The 15,098-nt window shown below is 41.0% G+C and overlaps 1 protein-coding gene across 1 annotated transcript in view; it reads right to left on the bottom strand.

Moving 5' to 3' along the window:
* The window catches only part of LOC128637952 (uncharacterized), a 10,334-nt gene extending 9,715 nt beyond the window's left edge, over positions 1 to 619 (bottom strand). Inside the window, exon 1 of the mRNA XM_053689838.1 lies at positions 509 to 619. The gene's annotated coding sequence lies outside the window, so the exon portion shown is untranslated. The remainder of the gene's footprint in view (positions 1 to 508) is intronic.
* Between the last annotated feature and the right edge of the window lie 14,479 nt (positions 620 to 15,098).

Raw genomic sequence — 15,098 nt, 5'->3', positions numbered from 1 at the left:
CGCTGGCGAGTCATGTGACAAGAAAACATAGCGCAGAACATGTGGTAACTTCTTAGAAGCTTTTTTTTTTTCTTCAAACAAGTGTATGGCAAAAGATCTTATAATGAAATATATTACACTTTTTTTTTTTATTTGGCTTTAATGATTAATCTTCAGAATAACACCACTCCTCTAACAGTTCCCTAAACATGTAGGGCTAGATTACAAGTAGAGCACTAATTTATTGCACGCTCGTAAATAGGCAAAACTGCAATAAATAACCATTACAAGTGGCTGGTTATTGCTACCATAAACTTATAAAATGAACCAGAGATCAGAGAGAGAGAGAAAACACAAGAGCACACAGACAACAGACAGCACTCACTTGCAACCTCTACGCTACAATTAAAAGCAAACATGGAAGAGTTTAGTTCAATCAAACAAACTGTGAAGAAGTCAAGGGTGCACAGGGTTATGTCATTGCCTCTAGGGGATAATATAATGATAATAGCTCTATTAAATAACTCACTGTTACTGCGAACTCTCTGTAGAAGCCAGCATCAACATTGTTATTCTTGGTTGTCGAAGTGTTATTAGGATAGGATTGGTCTGAGAGACCGGAACGAAACCATTATGTTTCACTGTTGCATTACCATACATAACCACCAGGTGTCAGAAACAGACTCCAATATTTTACAATTCAGTTTGGAACAGTTGGAAGAAAAAATAAATAAATAATTACTTAAAGTTACCGTAATTCTAACCGCGTCCTCCAGACGCAGGTCTTGGCAACGCAACTGGCACCCACATCGTTTTCTGCAACAATTCAATGTAAAATAAGAAATTGGTTATGGATAGTATTTAAAGCGTATTTTTCAGATACTATCTATCATGCCACTTGCTAGAAATAAAAGCTTAGCTAACTGCGCTTTTTAGTAAAAACCTGAGATTTTTTTGGTTGCACAAAGAGATCCAGTGGTACTTATTTTTTATTTTTTTGTTTCAAGCCTTATACCTGTAAATTAAAGGGACACTGAACCCAAATTTTTTCTTTTGTAATTCAGAAAGAGCATGCAATTTTAAGCAACTTTCTAATTTACTCCTATTATCAATTTTTCTTTGTTCTCTTGCTATCATTATTTGAAAAAGAAGGCATCTAAGCTTTTTTTGGTTTTAGTACTCTGGACAGCACTTTTTTATTGGTGGATTAATTTATCCACCAATCAGCAAGGACAACCCAGGTTGTTCACAAAAATGGGCCGGCATCTAAACTTACATTCTTGCATTTCAAATAAAGATACCAAGAGAATGAAGAAAATGTGATAATAGGAGTAAATTAGAAAGTTGCTTAAAATTTCATGCTCTATCTGAATCACGAAATAATTTTTTTGGGTACAGTGTCCCTTTAAGTGCAAACTGTGCTGTGCAACTGCATATTGAGGTGGTTGAGTACCCAAAGCATTTCTGACAAATAATTCACAGTCTGACAAAGCTCTGAAATTGTGCAGATTGCTGGACAATCGGAAAGGCTGTAAGTGTAAGCCATAGCTATCTAGCTTTAGAAAGCTAAGTTACCCTTACAGCCTTTATGATTGTCCAGCAATCTGCACAATTTCAGAGCTTGCTCAGGCAGAGAAATTCTGTGAAGTATTTGTCAGAAATCCCTCGAGTACTCAAACACCTCAATATTCAGTTGCACAGCACAGTTTGCACTTAATCACAGGTGGAAGGCTGGAAGCAAAAAATATATATATATATTGTGGGAAAAAAAAAGAGTTGGTCTATTTAATATGTACAGTTCTAGTGTCTTGTTTGAAGGAATATTGTTAATTTCAAACAGTCTATCTCTACCTTTTTTACTAGTGATGTCCAGAATTATTTTTTAAACCCAAATTACATTGTCAGTTGTCATCTATCGTATATAAAAAAAACTATGTTCATTACAAACTGTATCTATAATAGTGAAAAATGTAAAGACAGATAATATATATATTTTTTTTAAATATTATTATTTTAATATTGTCTCACAGGTTAACTTTGTCCACATTTCCTGCCATAACATTGCCCTTGATATCCCTAAACTAACTGGTGCTCTAACAGACCGGTGTGCTCTAACAGGCCAATGTGCTCTAACAGACCAGTGTGTTCTAACAGACCGGTGTGCTCTAACATACTGGTGTGCTCTAACAGACCAGTGTGCTCTAACAGGCCGGTGTGCTCTAACAGACCGGTGTGCTCTAACAGACCGGTGTGCTCTAACAGACCGGTGTGCTCTAACAGACCGGTGTGCTCTAACAGACCAGTGTGCTCTAACAGACCGGTGTGCTCTAACAGACCGGTGTGCTCTAACAGACCGGTGTGGTCTAACAGACCAGTGTGCTCTAACAGACCGGTGTGGTCTAACAGACCAGTGTGCTCTAACAGACCGGTGTGCTCTAACAGACCGGTGTGCTCTAACAGACCGGTGTGCTCTAACTGACCGGTGTGCTCTAACAGACCAGTGTGCTCTAACAGACCGGTTTGCTCTAACAGACCAGTGTGCTCTAACAGACCGGTTTGCTCTAACAGACCGGTGTGCTCTAACAGACCGGTGTGTCCAGACTCCAGAGAAGCTGCCTGGTTGAGATTACATTAACAAATTGGTTAATCCTTGCATGATGAGATAAGGAATATTAGTTTTTTATGACTTATAAGACACATTTACATACAGCTTTCAGAGTACTATCTATCTCTACCTACCGCTTAGTACCAGCATTCCTTTTTTATTTTGCAGCATGTTTATTGAATTAGATTTAGAAGTTGAACAGTACAATAGAACCTTTTCAAAACAAGTAGCAGCACTGTGTTAAAGGGTACTGTACTGCCTTTTTATTTATATTGTGCATATTAATTACTTTTTTACACACAAGGGGGCCCATTTATCAAGCTTGTGTTTCTGGCGAGTCTTCCTTCCTTGCTAACCTGTGTCACTAACTGTCTCTCTCATATCTCATCTTGGATGTCCTCTCACTACCTCAAGCTAAATATCTCCAAAACTGAGCTCCTTATTTTCCACCCTTCTTCCAAAATCTCCACCCCCCCATGTCTCTATAACTGTTGATAACTCCATCATTACCCCAACCTCGCATGCCCAATGTCTTGGGGTCACACTTGACTCAGATCTTTCTTTCACTCCTCACATTCAGTCCTTGGCTAAAGCCTACCACTTCCACCTTAAAAACATCACTAAAATCAGACATTTCCTTACACAAGACACAACTAAGATTTTAATACACTATTTCATCCTTTCCCGCCTCGACTACTGCAACTCCATCTTCTCTGGTCTCCCTAGCTGCCACCTAGCTCCTTTACAATCCATAATGAATACCACGGCCAGGCTTATCTTCCTTAAACGTCGCTCTTCATCTGCCGCACCTCTCTGCCAATCCCTTCACTGGTTTCCTCTTGCCTCCAGGATTAAACACAACATTCTCACTCTGACACACAAAGCCCTCAATTGCACTGCTCCCCCGTATATTTCAGACTTCTTCTCCAGATACTCTCCCTCCCGACCCCTTCGCTCTGCTCATGATCTCCTACACTCCTCCTCTCTTGTTACCTCCTCACATTCCTGTTTACAAGATTTCTCCAGACTGGCTCTGCCTCGCTCCACAAGACTCTCCCCTAGTTTTAAAAGCTTCAAGTGCTCCCTGAAGACTCTACTATTTAGGAACGCATACAACCTACACTAACCTTTCTATCTCCACTGCTATCCCCTAAAACCCCCATAGCATGTAAGCCTATGAACCCAGCTGTTTGTAGTTCACCTTCATAAAAGCCGACCACAACAGTGCAACTCTCGGCAGGGTCCTCTACCCATTTGATCCCTGTAATTGTTTTTTATATACCACCTATGTTCATAGCGCTGCGGAAATCGTTAGTGCTCTACAAATACCTGATAATAATAAGATAATAATTATTATTATTATTCACCTTCAAATTTAAATTTATTTTATGTGGTTGTATCATCTAGGGCACTGGTTTTAAAACCTCTCCTCAGGCCTCCCCAACAGGCCAGGTTTTCAGGATTACCTTGGATGAGAGCAGGTAAAATAACTGTTTACTAATCAGCTGATTATTTCACCTGTGCTACAGCTCAGATATCCTCAAAATGTGGCCTATTAGGGAGGTCTGAGTACAGGTTTAAAAACCAGTGGTGTAGTATATATCACAAATACATAAGAAATGTTTGTGCTTTGCTTTGTTTTTTTTAATCAAGCTTTATTGAGAAACAAATGTCAGTTTTTGCAAATAAAGACAAAATAACAGCACTTTTTTTTTTACATTTTGTTGAATAATATAACATTGCTTGTAAATAAACATTTTAGAGCCAAAGCAAGCTTTATTGAGAAACAAATGTCAGTTTTTGCAAATAAAGACAAAATAACAGCACTTTTTTTTTTACATTTTGTTGAATAATATAACATTGCTTGTAAATAAACATTTTAGAGCCAAAGTAATTGTTTTTACAAATAAATTCTATATGCAAATGATCTTATGGCCATACCCATCTCCCCAGTGAGTCCTACAACACAGGGTAATTTTTTTATTATTAAAGGGATATGCAACCCAAAAAATGATCTTGTTATTCAGACACAGCATAACATTTAAAAAGGTTTACAATTTACTTCTATTATCAAATTTGCTCCATTCCCATGATATTCTGTGTTGAAGAGATACCTAGGTAGCATCTGAAGCACTATATGGCAGGAAATAGTGCTGCCCTCTGGTGCTCTTGCAAATGGATAACAATCTTGCAAAACTGCTGCCATATAGTGCTCTAGAAATGGGCCGGCTTCTAAACTTACATCCCTGCTTTTCAGCAAAAGATACCAAGAGAACAAATACAATTTGATAATAGAAGTAAATTAGAAAGTTGTTTAAAATCACAAGCTCTATCTGAATCACGAAAGAAAAATATTGGGTTTCATGTCCCTTTAATACAAATACAAACCCATAAATGTTATTGTTAAACTTTTATTCATACATATAACTTGAAAAAGTAACTTTATTAAGATTTGTTTTTTGTTGCAATAAACACATTGTTTAAATTAGTCATACAGTTAATTTTGTGCTACTTAAAAAAAAGAAGTCTGTTTAACAAGAGAGTAAAAACAACAACAAAAATACTAATAACCACCATCTAGATAGAACTAAAGGTCTTAGGCTTGAGGTAAATTTATGAAAGCAGGAACAAGTGTGCTCATCGGACTTGCAATAACTGAAACAGAAATTTGAATAAATATTTGCCCAAAATTCAAAATGCAAATATTTAAATGTTATAAAAGTAATGTACACTAAACTAGATGCAAATATTAGATAAACTGTAGTCAAACTGTTGTGAAAACATTCAGAGGTGCTCCCCTGTTAACTTCACTCTTCTCTGTGAGATTATATATCCCAGTAAGCCTCATTACTTTCCAACAGAGTCAGCGCCCATCTCTTTGGGACATACACATTCTGTTCTTTTTCTTACACAGTTCAGTCAGTTCTGCCCCTGTGAAGTCTGCACAATGATTTCACTCCAGCATGGAGAGTTTTTGACAATCTGTCCCATAGTAAAATAAAGTCAGTAATGCAAAAACAACATGCTCTAACATATAAGAATGTAACCCTTTGCACTTAAATTCCCAGAAAGATAGATATTATTCACAAGTCTGCAGCATTGTATGGCCGCAGACACAGAAGCAATCTTAGATATATTCATAAGATTGCCTACCTGCTATTCATTAAAGGATGTCAAGAGATTAAAGTCAATAGGATAACAGAAATAAATTGGAAAGTTATTTATTTTTATTTTTTTAATTACACTCTATCTGAACCATAAAAAATAAAAATTTAGGGTTTTGTGTCCGTTTTAAGTTTTGTCGTTAGATCCCAGTCTTTAATTCACATGAATAACTCGCCAACATTGCAAACTACCTATTAAAACTATTAACCCGTAATCCGCCATTAACCCACAGCACAATAAACCTATTAAACTATTAACCCCTAATCCGCCAAACCCGCACAACGCAATAACGCTAATCTATTAAACCCTAAACCGCTAAACCGCACAACGCAAATAACTAATAATACTCACTAAGCCCCCTAACCTAACACCCCCTAAAATAACCCATTACATAAATTTAAAAAAAAACTAAATTACAATTAAAATAAAAAACCTAACATTACTTTAAAAATAAAAAAAACTAAGTTTAAATTAAGCTTAAATTACAGAAAATAAAAAAGTCTAACATTACAGAAGTTAAAAAACAAAATTATCAAAAATAAAAGAATTTTACCTAATCCCTATGAAAATAAAAAGCCCCCCCAAATAAAAAACAGCCCCTAATATAATACTAAACTACCAATAGCCCTTAAAAGGGGCTTTTGTAGGGCAGTGCCTTAAGTTAAACAGCTCTTTTCCTTAAAAAAAGTCCCCCCTCTAACAGTAAACCCCCCACCCACCAAACCCCCCAAAATAAAAAAACTAAGAAACCTAAACTACCCATTGCCCCTAAAGGGCATTTGTATGGGCATTGCCCTCATTTTTTTCCCTTGTTCAAAGGAGATTTGCCTGGTATTTCGGCGCTGGACTGTCATTTGCAGGGTCAAACTGATATGCTACAGGAGATTTGCCTGGTATTTCGGTGCTGGACTGTCATTTGCAGGGTCAGACTGATATGCTACAGGAGATTTTCCTGGTATTTCGGTGCTGGACTGTCATTTGCAGGGTCAGACTGATATGCTACAGGAGATTTGCCTGGTATTTCGGCGCTGGACTGTCATTTGCAGGGTCAGACTGATATGCTACAGGAGATTTGCCTGGTATTTCGGTGCTGGACTGTCATTTGCAGGGTCAGACTGATATGCTACAGGAGATTTGCCTGGTATTTTGGCGCTGGACTGTCAGTTGCAGGGTCAGACTGATATGCTACAGGAGATTTGACTGATATTTCGGCGCTGGACTGTCATTTGCAGGGTCAGACTGATATGCTACAGGAGATTTGCCTGGTATTTCAGCGCTGGACTGTCATTTGCAGGGTCAGACTGATATGCTACAGGAGATTTGCCTGGTATTTCGGTGCTGGACTGTCATTTGCAGGGTCAGACTGATATGCTACAGGAGATTTGCCTGGTATTTCGGTGCTGGACTGTCATTTGCAGGGTCAGACTGATATGCTACAGGAGATTTGCCTGGTATTTCGGTGCTGGACTGTCATTTGGCAGGGTCAGACTGATATGCTACAGGAGATTTGCCTGGTATTTCGGTGCTGGACTGTCATTTGCAGGGTCAGACTGATATGCTACAGGAGATTTTACCTTTGTGAAAGGCTGAGTGTGCAGAAAGAGTTTGTACCCTGAGAGTAAGGAGGGACTAAACAAGGAAGTATTTCCCGCTTCAGTTCTAAGCCTAGTTGAGTGCATCTCTGTTTTTCTGTGTAAGAGTGCCCATAAACCTAATCTAAAAAATATATATTTTTTTAAATAAAAAAAGCCTAACTCTAACAACCAGATAGGTACTCACGGTTCCTGAAGTCCATCGGTGAAGTCTTCTTTCAAGCGGCAATCTTTTCATCCAGGACCGCGGAACTGAAGACCGGTGACCGCGGAGCCATGGAGCGTGGAGGATCCTCTTCATACGATTGCCGCCGTACACTGAATAGTAAATTCAAGGTAAGCAATTAAAAATGGCGTCCCTTGAATTCCTATTGGCTGATTGGATTCTTCAAATTCAAATCAGCCAATAGGATGAGAGCTACTGAAATCTTATTGGCTGATTTGAGCAGTTAATCGGCCCGCTGCATATCGCTGCCCATCGATAAATGCCAACAGCATACTCTGTCGGCATTTATCATTGCACCTGCAGTTCTTGTGTACTGCTGGTGCAATGCCGCCCCCTGCAGATTCACAGCCAATCGGCCGCTAGCAGGGAGTGTCAAGCAACCCAATCGAATTCGAGCAGGCGGACAAGTTATGGAACAGCGGTCTTTAGATAGGCTCAGGTACTGCTGATTGGTGGCTACACATGTTTCTTTAACAAAGGATACCAAAGGAATAAAGGAAATAGATGATAGAATTAAATTGGAAAATTGTTTAAAATTGTATTCTCTATTTAAATCATGAAAGAAAAAAAATGGGTTTCCCTTCCCTTGAAGGGAAAAAAGTTGCCTACTGTGTTTATCATATGTGTTTACAGACATCTTTAGAGTCCAAACATATACTTCTGTTGGCACTGCAGTTCTGCCCTAGAGACGCATTTCTGTTTTTTCTAATTGATTGGGCTTAGGAGATATATGGTGATGATTTTGATTACATGTAAATAAAAAACTTTAAACATGACATATTTATATTCTGAAATGCGGTAAATCTACAGAACATAGAATACGTTAGTGACCTAGACAAGCCAGAAATTTCAGTTTGAGGATTTATCTTTTACAATGATTATAACTATACTATATAAGCAATATAGCAAGAGGGATAACACACTTCAGTCTTTATCTATTTAAAGGGACATCAAACAATTTTATGTATGCACATAATATATAGGTGAATGAATACTGCATTGCAAAACATCTGCATACAATAAATGTTTATATGCTTCACATACCCAAATCAGACCCCTTACTCTGCAGTCCCTCTATCATCACATACCCACATCAGACCCCTTACCCTGCAGTCCCTCTATCAGTCACATATCTACATCAGACCCCTTACTCTGCAGTCCCTCTATCATCACATACCCACATCAGACCCCTTACCCTGCAGTCCCTCTATCATCACATACCCACATCAGACCCCTTACCCTGCAGTCCCTCTATCATCACATACCCACATCAGACCCCTTACCCTGCAGTCCCTCTATCATCACATACCCATATCAGACCCCTTACTCTGCAGTCCCTCTATCATCACATACCCATATCAGACCCCTTACCCTGCAGTCCCTCTATCATCACATACCCACATCAGACCCCTTACCCTGCAGTCCCTCTATCATCACATACCCACATCAGACCCCTTACCCTGCAGTCCCTCTATCATCACATACCCACATCAGACCCCTTACCCTGCAGTCCCTCTATCATCACATACCCACATCAGACCCCTTACCCTGCAGTCCCTCTATCATCACATACCCATATCAAACCCCTTACTCTGCAGTCCCTCTATCATCACATACCCATATCAGACCCCTTACCCTGCAGTCCCTCTATCATCACATACCCATATCAGACCCCTTACCCTGCAGTCCCTCTATCATCACATACCCATATCAGACCCCTTACTCTGCAGTCCCTCTATCATCACATACCCATATCAGACCCCTTACCCTGCAGTCCCTCTATCATCACATACCCACATCAGAGCCCTTACCCTGCAGTCCCTCTATCATCACATACCCACATCAGACCCCTTACCCTGCAGTCCCTCTATCATCACATACCCACATCAGACCCCTTACCCTGCAGTCCCTCTATCATCACATACCCACATCAGACCCCTTACCCTGCAGTCCCTCTATCATCACATACCCACATCAGACCCCTTACCCTGCAGTCCCTCTATCATCACATACCCACATCAGACCCCTTACTCTGCAGTCCCTCTATCATCACATACCCATATCAGACCCCTTACCCTGCAGTCCCTCTATCATCACATACCCACATCAGACCCCTTACCCTGCAGTCCCTCTATCATCACATACCCACATCAGACCCCTTACCCTGCAGTCCCTCTATCATCACATACCCACATCAGACCCCTTACCCTGCAGTCCCTCTATCATCACATACCCACATCAGACCCCTTACCCTGCAGTCCCTCTATCATCACATACCCACATCAGACCCCTTACCCTGCAGTCCCTCTATCATCACATACTCATATCAGACCCCTTACCCTGCAGTCCCTCTATCATCACATACCCACATCAGACCCCTTACCCTGCAGTCCCTCTATCATCACATACCCACATCAGACCCCTTACCCTGCAGTCCCTCTATCATCACATACCCACATCAGACCCCTTACCCTGCAGTCCCTCTATCATCACATACCCACATCAGACCCCTTACCCTGCAGTCCCTCTATCATCACATACCCACATCAGACCCCTTACCCTGCAGTCCCTCTATCATCACATACCCACATCAGACCCCTTACCCTGCCGTCCCTCTATCATCACATACCCACATCAGACCCATTACCCTGCAGTTCCTCTATCATCACATACCCACATCAGACCCCTTACCCTGCAGTCCCTCTATCATCACATACCCACATCAGACCCCTTACCCTGCAGTCCCTCTATCATCACATACCCATATCAGACCCCTTACCCTGCAGTCCCTCTATCATCACATACCCATATCAGACCCCTTACTCTGCAGTCCCTCTATCATCACATACCCATATCAGACCCCTTACCCTGCAGTCCCTCTATCATCACATACCCACATCAGAGCCCTTACCCTGCAGTCCCTCTATCATCACATACCCACATCAGACCCCTTACCCTGCAGTCCCTCTATCATCACATACCCACATCAGACCCCTTACCCTGCAGTCCCTCTATCATCACATACCCACATCAGACCCCTTACCCTGCAGTCCCTCTATCATCACATACCCACATCAGACCCCTTACCCTGCAGTCCCTCTATCATCACATACCCACATCAGACCCCTTACTCTGCAGTCCCTCTATCATCACATACCCATATCAGACCCCTTACCCTGCAGTCCCTCTATCATCACATACCCACATCAGACCCCTTACCCTGCAGTCCCTCTATCATCACATACCCACATCAGACCCCTTACCCTGCAGTCCCTCTATCATCACATACCCACATCAGACCCCTTACCCTGCAGTCCCTCTATCATCACATACCCACATCAGACCCCTTACCCTGCAGTCCCTCTATCATCACATACCCACATCAGACCCCTTACCCTGCAGTCCCTCTATCATCACATACTCATATCAGACCCCTTACCCTGCAGTCCCTCTATCATCACATACCCACATCAGACCCCTTACCCTGCAGTCCCTCTATCATCACATACCCACATCAGACCCCTTACCCTGCAGTCCCTCTATCATCACATACCCACATCAGACCCCTTACCCTGCAGTCCCTCTATCATCACATACCCACATCAGACCCCTTACCCTGCAGTCCCTCTATCATCACATACCCACATCAGACCCCTTACCCTGCAGTCCCTCTATCATCACATACCCACATCAGACCCCTTACCCTGCCGTCCCTCTATCATCACATACCCACATCAGACCCATTACCCTGCAGTTCCTCTATCATCACATACCCATATCAGACCCCTTACCCTGCAGTCCCTCTATCATCACATACCCACATCAGACCCCTTACCCTGCAGTCCCTCTATCATCACATACCCACATCAGACGCCTTACCCTGCAGTCCCTCTATCATCACATACCCACATCAGACCCCTTACCCTGCAGCCCCTCTATCAGTCACATATCTACATCAGACCACCCAACCCTGCAGCCCCTCTATCATCACATACCCACATCAGACCCCTTACCCTGCAGCCCCTCTATAAGTCACATATCTACATCAGACCACCTAAACCCTGCAGCCCTCTATCATCACATACCCACATCAGACCCCTTACTCTGCAGTCCCTCTATAATCACATACCAAAATCAGCCCCCCTTACTCTGCAGCCGCTCTATCATCACATACCCACATCAGACCCCTTATCCTGCAGCCCCTCTATCATCACATACCCACATAAGACCCTTTACCCTGCAGCCCCTCTATCATCACATACCCACATCAGACCCCTTATCCTGCAGCCCCTCTATCATCACATACCCACATCAGACCCCTTACCCTGCAGTCCCTCTATCATCATATACCCACATAAGACCCTTTACCCTGCAAACCCCCTAACAGTCACATACCCACATCAGACCCCTTACTCTGTAGCCCCTCTATCAGTCACATACCCACATCAGACCCCTTACTCTGTAGCCCCTCTATCACATACCAACATCAGACCCCTTACTCTGCAGCCCCTCTATCATCACATACCCACATCAGACTCATTATCCTGCAGCCCCTCTATCATCACATACCCACATAAGACCCTTTACCCTCCAAACACCCTATCAGTCCATACCCACATCAGACCCCTTACTCTGTAGCCCCTCTATCAGTCACATACCCACATCAGACCCCTTACTCTGTAGCCCCTCTATCACATACCAACATCAGACCCCTTACCTTACCCTGCAGCCCCTCAATCAGTCACATACCCACATCAGACCCCCTGATCCTGCAGCACCTCTGTCACTTACATACCCCTGTCAGACACCCTTAACCTACAGGCTCTCTATTGCCAGTTTATTTATGTATTTATTTACTATTATGCACCTGTCTATCATACACACATTTGATTAAGTACTTTGGTTTGCTGATGTCTAATTTCTCAAAAAATGTCATATTCAGTACAACACCCTCAGGGATTAACAGGAAAAGATAACACGTTGGACTAATATGTCAACATTCTTCAAGCTAAGTTACTGGAAACTGTACCAATATAGAACGATGTTAAGGGTTCTTCAAAGTTGTTTCAAATATCTTCCTTGTTTGTGAATTAGTACTATAATAGAGAAATTCAGAAGAAATATATGTGATCATTTCTATATAAAATAATTTATCTATGTGACTCAAAATGTAACCAACTGTGCAAACAAAAACACATGTGAATATAATATATATATAAAACATAATTTATGTAAGAACTTACCTGATAAATTAATTTATTTCATGGTGGCGACAGTCTACAAGCTAGTTACTGGTGAGATATACATTACTACCAGGAGGGGGCAAAGTTTCCCAAACCTCAAATGCCTATAAATACACCTCCCACCTCACTCAAACCTCAGTTTATAGCCAAGTTAGTGAGGTGTATAAGGAGTAAAAGCATTAAAAAGAGGAACACGATACATAATGTGCGTGATACAAAAAAATCATAACCCTCAAAAATGGGTGGGTCTCGTGGACTTGCGCCATCATGAAATAAATTAATTTATCAGGTAAGTTCTTACATAAATGATGTTTTCTTTCATATAGGTGGCGAGAGTCCGCAAGCTAGTTACTGATGGGATATAATACCCAAGACGTGAAAGTCCAAGAGTAACTATAGAGGGAGGGATAATATAAAAACAGCTATTTCCGCTGAGAAATGAAATCCAAAAAAATTGTTACGTTTTCTTTAAAATTAAAAAAACTTAAATCATAGGCACAAGCATCAAACTGAGACAGCTGCCTGAAGAACCTTTCTACCAAAAGCTGCTTCCGCAGAAGCAAAAACATAAAAATGGTAAACTTTAGTAAATGTATGCAAAGAAGACCAAGTGGTTGCTTTGCAGATTTGATCAACTGAAGCTTCATTCTTGAAAGCCCAAGATGAGGCAACTGATCTTGTAGAATAAACTGTTATTCTCTGAGGCGGAGACTGCCCCGCCTCCAAATAAGCTTTGCTAATCAGAAGTTTCAACCAAGATGCCAAAGAAATGGCAAAGGCTTTCTGACTTTTCTGGAACCAGAAAAAATAACAAATAGACTAGAAGTCTTTCTGAAATCTTTAGTAGCATCAACATAATATTTCAAAGCTCTTACTACATCCAAAGAATGTAAAGACCTTTCAAAAGTATTCTTAGGATTAGGACACAAGGAAGGAACAATAAATTCCCTATTAATGTTGTTAGAATTCAGAACTTTAGGCAAAGTCTGTAAAACAGCTTTATCTTGATGAAAAATCAGATAAGGAGACTCGCAAGAGAGAGCAGACTCTTCTAGCAGAAGAGATAGCCAAGAGAAATAACATTTTCCAAGTAAGTAGTTTAATGTCCAAGGAATGCTTAGGCTCAAAAGGAGGAGTCTGCAAAGTATTTAATACCAAATTTAGACTCCAAGAAGGAGAGATAGATTTAACGAGTTTAATGAGTCAAAGCCTGTACGAAACAGTGAACATCAGGAAGAATAGCAATCTTTCTGTGAAATAAAACAGAAAGAGCAGAGATTTGTCCTTTCAAAGTATTGCAGACAAACCTTTATCCAAACTATTCTGAAGAAACTGTAGAATCCTAGGAATTCTAAAAGAATTCCAAGAATAATCATGAATGGAACACCATGAAATATAGGTTTTCCAAACCTTGTGATATATTTTCCTTGAAACAGACTTACAACCAAGCCTGTATCATGCAAAGCTGTAGAGGTCTCATATGAAAACGAGCAAAAGGGATCGCGTCCGATGCTGAAATCATGAGACCTAAAACTTCCATGCACATAGCCAATGAAGGGAATGATAGAGACTGAAGGTTTAGACAAGCTGAAACCAATTTCAAACGTCTCTTTCTGTTAGGGATAGAGTAATGGACACTGAATCTATCTGGAAAAGGTGACCTTTGTCTGATGAATCAAGAAACTCTTTGGTAAATTGATCCTCGCACCATGTCTTTGAAGAAACAACAGAAGTTGTTTTGTGTGAGATTCTGCTAAATGAAAAGATTGAGCTAGTACCAAGATATCACCCAAATAAGGAAACACCGCAATACCCTGCTCTCTGATTACAGATAGAAGGGCACCTATAACTTTTGAGAATATTCTTGTTGCTGTTGCAAGGCCAATTGGAAGAACGACAAATTGGTAATGCTTGTTTAGAAAAGAGAATCTCAGAAATCGATAATGATCTGGATGAATCGGATTGGGAAAGTAAGCGTCCTGTAAGTCTATTGTGTGACCTTGCTGAACAAAAGGCAGAATAGGCAAAGTCACCATCTTAAAAGTTGGGACTCTTACAAATGATTTAAAGTTTTCAGATCCAAAATTGGTCTGAAAGTATTTTCCTTCTTTGGTGCAATGAATAGATTTGAATAAAAACCCCAATCCTTGGGGGGCGGAGCGAGCCAGCCAGGGAAATGGCCACGGCTTGAGTGTGCTCCTGAGCCCTTTCTGACTGAGCAACGTTTTTCTCTCATAACCGGGGGAAAAGTTTGGCCCAAAAGTGCTGTCCAGCACTATAATAGAGAG

This window comes from Bombina bombina, chromosome 8 (assembly GCF_027579735.1).
Source record: "Bombina bombina isolate aBomBom1 chromosome 8, aBomBom1.pri, whole genome shotgun sequence".
In the NCBI taxonomy this organism is placed as follows: Eukaryota; Metazoa; Chordata; class Amphibia; order Anura; family Bombinatoridae; genus Bombina; species Bombina bombina.
The sequence above is the reverse complement of the archived record's forward strand: the minus strand, read 5'-3'. Positions and strand labels throughout refer to the sequence as shown.